Genomic DNA, 6,080 nt, shown 5'->3' with positions numbered 1-6,080 from the left:
GTAATGAGCTTGTTTTGGGCCAGCAGAGCATCTACATTGTTTAGCTCCATTACTCCTCTTGTGTTCCCTCTTTCGGAAGCATATAAGTATTCGTTCTCTGCTACTGTTTCAATGACATCTATAGCCTCCTCAATGGTTTTCTTCTTATTCAAAAATCCTCCGGATGAATGGTCTACGGCCTTCTTTGACTCATAAGAGAGTCCTTCATAGAAAATGTGCAGCTGCACCCATTCGTTGAACATGTCAGGTGGACACCTCCTTGTTAGGTCTTTAAACCTCTCCCATGCCTCATATAGAGTCTCACCATCTTGTTGCCTGAAAGTTTGGACCTCAGCTCTCAGCCTATTGATTCTTTGAGGAGGGTAAAATCTTGCTAAGAATTTATTCACCATGTCTTCCCAAGTTGTCAAGCTTTCCCTTGGGAAAGATTCCAGCCACTTGGCTGCCTTATCCCTGAGTGAGAATGGAAATAAGAGCAGTCTATAGGCGCCAGGATGAACACCATTAGACTTCACTGTGTCACATATTCTCAGGAAGGTGGTTAAATGTTGATTTGGGTCCTCTTGGCCACTTCCTCCGAACGAACAGTTATTCTGCACAAGGGTGATGAGCTGTGGCTTCAGTTCAAAATTGTTGTCATGGATGGTTAGCTTTTGAATGCTACTTCCACAGTTTCCTGGGTTTGGATTGATGTAAGAGCCTAAAACTCTTTTATCCTCCCCAGCATGATTTGCTCGACCTCTTCCGCCATGGTTGTGAGCCTCTTCTTCATGATGGTTTTCCATGTTTTCTTCCATGTTTGGTTTAAAGTATTCCTCAAAGTGTTCCTCCTCTTCTTCAGCACCAACTACACGTTTGTCTCTTGCCTCCCTCCTTAGTCTAAGGAAGGTTCTCTCAAGTTCAGAATCAAAGGAAGTTGAAGCCCCGCTTCTTCTCCCTGTCATACAACCAACAAGTACAAGCAAAGAGAATAGGTGCAGAAAGTATATCTATCAGAATTACTGTTAGTCTGAGTGATGCAATATATCAAACAGTTAGTGGGTTAGTGCGATGAAGTGTAAATAACAAAGAAAAAGTAGGGGTAAGGGAAGAAATTAACTAAAACAGGAAGTAAATAACTCAAACAGAAATTTAAATCAAACAAAATTAAAATGCTCAATCTAGTTATCCTCCAATCTAATCATTGTTGATGCACAATCAATCCCCGGCAACGGCGCCATAGACTTGATGCACGGAAAACTTGTCTCATAACAAATTTCCTTCGGCAAGTGTACCGAATTTGTCGTCAAGTAAAAACTCACAATAGAGTGAGGTCGAATCCCACAAGGTTTGATTGATCAAGCAACTTTAATTAGAGGAATGTTCTAGTTGAGCGAATCAGAATTGACTTGAGAATTGCAGAAAATTAAATGGCGGGAAAATAAATGGCAGAAAGTAAATTGCAGAATCTTAAATGGAAATGGGGGAATTGCTCATAAATGTAAATGACAGAAATTAAAGAGAATGGGTAAGATCAGAAATGGGGAGTTCTTTGGGCTTAGGAGATGTTGCATTCTCCGGATCAATCTCATTTACATCTCTTCCTCAATCAATGCACTCATTGATCTCCTTGGCAATCTTAAGTAATTGAATTACAATTTCTTGTAATTCAATCTCTCAAATCTTTATCAATAGCCAATTCCTTGGTCAATTGCTCATGAGAAGAGATGAAGTATGGTCACTGATTATACCACATGCATTTCCCAAATCAAGCATTGAGAGGATTATAGTCACGTATCCATCCAAGCCCAATTTGGTCCAGCATGAGAAAGCATTTCTAGCTTGATCTCTTCATTCCTCTTCCAAGGTTCAGAAGAGATCCAAGTATGAATAGTTTCTTTTCCAAGATAACTTCCCAATTGGATGAAGATCGAAAGCTTTCAAGTAAAATCAAGAGAAAAGATAGAAGAAGAATAATGAAAACTAGTATTGATCCATCAAATTACAACAGAGCTCCCTAACCCAATGAAAGGGGTTTAGTTGTTCATAGCTCTGGAAAGTGAAAACAAAGATGGAGAATACATAATGAAAACTAGAAGTGCAGAGAAAGTAAATACAGGCAGTAGTTCTATGCTATTTTCCTCTCTCCCGGAACTCCCAAAATAATTCAAAGCTACTCCTATATATACTAATCTTCTCATCTTCTAGTTGGCTCTTCAAGTCTTGGGCCTTTGGATCTTGAGTTTGAAGCAGTTCTTTTCTTCATTTGGGCTTGGCTTTACTTGCAGAGAGAAAGTGTGAAGTGGGCAGAGACTTTAGCTCAAGGCGTTAGGGGTGTTAACGTTTAGTGAAAATAAGAGTTCGAGAACGTTAGTGGTGATGACACATCATCTTAGCCTAGTTTCACTAGTCTTTTTCCTTTGTTTTCATTTAGTTTTATGCACTTTCTTAAGCCATAAGTAAGCCAATTGGGTTGAATTTCATGTTTCCTTTGATTCAATTAACCATGGATAAATTGATGCATTTTCATGAGTTTTTATGCCATAATTGCTCATATGACAAGAAGAAGAACAACTCTCATGATTATGGCATAGCTTTGATACAATTGTTGATTGATGATAGGTGGAATAAAGCTTGGAAGAAGGTTGCAAGAATGGGCTTGAAAAGAGGGATCAACGTTTGAGCTAACATTTGCCTCAAACGTTAACTCAAACGTGAGAAGCAGATGAAGAACACCCTGGAGAAGAGCCAACATTTGCGCCAACGTTTGCCTCAAACGTTGAGGCAAACGTTGGGTGAAGAAGAAGCAGGGGAAGGCAACGTTTGCGCCAACGTTTGCCTCAAACGTGAGGTCAAACATTGGCGCCAAAGAGAAGAGAAAGAGCACTCCTGGGCATGGCAACATTTGAGCCAACGTTTACCTCAAACATGAGGTCAAACGTTGGCTACATTTTGGCAAGGAAGAGCATGGCAAAGCACCCCTGATTGATGGTTTAGAGGAGCCACGTTTGCGCCAACGTTTGCCTCAAACGTTGGCCAAAAAGGGAGCTTGGGAAGACCCACGTTTGAGCTCACGTTTGACCTCAAACGTTGGCTCAAACGTGGATGACAGCAAATGGGCATCTGCATAATGCCTCACACAAGGGACGTCTGAGTCAACGTTTGCCTCAAACGTTGACTCAAACGTGAATGGTTCATGGCCCGGTTCACTAATGGATTTCTTCCCAACACCAAGAACAATCAACGGAGGCTATTATCAACCCAATTCCATCAAGGCTAAAGGCCCAATTCAAGGCTTAATGATCATTTGAAGAAAGTGTATAAATAGCTTAGGATTTGAAGTTTTAAGGGAGCTTTTCTTTTTAGAGTTTTCTTGAAGAATTTTCATAGTATTCAAAGTAGAGAGCTTTTGGGTTTTGAGCTGTTTGGAGATTCTAAGTTTTGGGGAAGGAGAATTGAATTCTCTTCCTCTTAGTTTTCTTGTTTTTCAATTTCATCTACACTTGTCTTGAATCTTGGGTTGAAGAATTGAGGAAATTCTGTCTCAATCTCATCTTGAGATCTCTCTCTGTTTTGATTTACTGCATCATTGAGAATTTGCGATTTCACTTCTTTTCTTCTACTGCTGGATCTTTACTTTTCTTGCAATTGAATTCTGAATTTGGATCTAGGAAGACATTGAGATCTAGACTTGGTTATCTAGTCTCTTGGGTCATGAGATCTAAAATTTCCTTTTATTTCTCTGTTGAACGCTTCTTCAAGCAATTTACATTTTCTGTTTGAGATCTACTGAAATTAAATTCATCTTTTACTTCCCTGCTTGTTGCAATTTACTTTTCCTTGTTTAATTCTTGCAATCCCACATCCCTGACCCATTTACAATTCAAGCCATTTACATTTCTTGCATTCTAAGATTCTGCAATTTACAGTTCTTGCGTTCTAAGTTTCTGCCATTTAATTTCTTGTTCTTTAAGATTTAGTACTTTTATTTTCTGTTCTCTTTAATTTCCTGCAAATCACCCACTCCCCTTTACATTCTATGCAAATTAATTCCTGTCAACACAATTTCACACAATCAACACTTGTTTGCTTGACTAATTCAACCACTAAACTAAAATTGCTCAATCCTTCAATCCTTGTGGGATCGACCTCATTCCTGTGAGTTTTATTACTTGATGCGACCCGGTACACTTGCCGGTGAGTTTTGTGTCGGATCGTTTTCCGCACATCAAGTTTTTGGTGCCGTTGCCGGGGATTGAATAGATTGACAATGATTAAGTGAGGAGGTAGTTTAGATCAAGCACTTTTTCTTTAATTTTGACTAACCAACTAACTGTTTGAATTTTTGCTTAAGCTAACTAAAACTTCATTCTAGCAATAGGTTGAAGTATCACTGGTTGTGTGTTTCTCTTGTTTTGTTTGTATGTCAGGTACAGGGAGAGGTACTCCTATCTTATCCAAAGCTGACCAGAGGACTCTCAGGAGATTAAGAAGAGCTGAAAAAGGGAAAGGTATTATTGGAGAGGAAGAATCTGAGGAAGAATATCACGAGATGGAAGGAGATCCATCTAATCCCAATCCACCACAGAGGAGAGTGTTGGCCTCCTACACTTTTGCAAATCCCAGACACTGTGGAAGCAGCATCTTAACCCCCAATGTCAATGCAAACAATTTTGAGCTAAAACCACAACTCATTACACTTGTCCAGAACAATTGTTCCTATGGAGGTAGCCCATTGGAAGATCCCAACCAGCATTTATCTACCTTCTTAAGGATTTGTGACACTGTCAAATCCAATGGCGTGAATCCTGAAACTTACAAGCTTCTGTTGTTCCCGTTCTCATTAAGGGACAAGGCTGCACAATGGCTTGAAACTTTTCCCCAAGAAAGTATCACTAGTTGGGATAATTTGGTGACTAAATTTCTAGCTAAATTCTATCCACCCCAAAGGATCATCAGGCTGAAAACTGAGGTGCAGACATTCACACAATTAGATGCCGAATCCTTGTATGAAGCATGGGAGAGATACAAAGCCTTAATTAGAAAGTGTCCTCCGGAGATGTTCAATGAATAGGATGTGCTGCAGAATTTCTATGAAGGCCTAACATTGAAATCTCAAGAGGCATTAGATCACTCTGCTGGAGGTTCATTACAACTGATGAAAACTGCTGAGGAAGCCCAAAATCTTGTGGACATGGTGGCCAATAATCAATATTTCTTTGCTCATCAAAGAACCCGCCAACCATCACAGAGAAAGGGGGTACTAGAACTGGAAGGAGTAGATTCTATTTTGGCTCAAAAGAAGATGATGCAACAACAAATTCAACAACAGTTTGAACAAATGGCCAAAAGGATTGACAGCCTTCAAGTAGCAGCTGTGAACACAAACCACCCATCAACTGTATGTGTGCAGAATGAAGAAAGCCAAGAAGAGCAACAACAGGAGCAAGTGCAGTACATGTATAACCAAAACTCTGGACAGAATGAAGTTTATGGTAATACCTACAATCCATCCTGGAAGAACCACCCAAATCTCAGATGGGGAGACAATCACAACCAGAACCAACAACCATGGCAGAGGAACTCAAACCAAAACACTTCAAGAAACAACCAAAATCACAACCAGCAGCAAACTAACCAAAACCCTTACAGAAAACCTCAAAACAACTACCCCAATCCCAACCATTATTAATCCAATAACCAACCCACCAACCAAAATACCTACCATCCACCATCCACATCTCACAACCCACCACAAGCATCACCAGAATCTCAAAGAATCACTAACTTGGAAACCTTGATAGACAAAATGTGGAAACACCAAGAAATGACAACCAAGAACCATGAAGCCTCCATGAAGAGCCTAGAGAGGCAGATTGGACAAATCTCCAAGCAGATTTCTGTTGAGAGATCACCAAGTTCCCTACCAAGTGACACAATCCCAAATCCTAAGGAAGAGTGCAAGGCAATACAGTTAAGAAGTGGGAGAACATTGATGAACAACAATGACACTACAAGGAAACAAGTGGAGAGCAGCAGAAAACCAACAGATACAGAGGAAGCCAATGATCAAGATATGGTGCCAAACAAGAGCACAGAGA

General features: G+C 40.1%; 1 non-coding gene across 1 annotated transcript; it reads left to right on the top strand.

Annotated features, from left to right (window-relative positions):
• Positions 1 to 240: 240 nt before the first annotated feature.
• Positions 241 to 344, top strand: LOC112746114 (small nucleolar RNA R71). Its single transcript, XR_003174012.1, has one exon. It is a non-coding gene; the product is annotated as a small nucleolar RNA R71 (small nucleolar RNA).
• The last annotated feature ends 5,736 nt before the right edge of the window (positions 345 to 6,080 follow it).

The sequence above is a fragment of the Arachis hypogaea genome, chromosome 14 (genome assembly GCF_003086295.3).
Source record: "Arachis hypogaea cultivar Tifrunner chromosome 14, arahy.Tifrunner.gnm2.J5K5, whole genome shotgun sequence".
Classification (NCBI taxonomy): Eukaryota; Viridiplantae; Streptophyta; class Magnoliopsida; order Fabales; family Fabaceae; genus Arachis; species Arachis hypogaea.
Note: the sequence above shows the minus strand (reverse complement) of the source record. Positions and strands in the feature narration are given on the sequence as shown.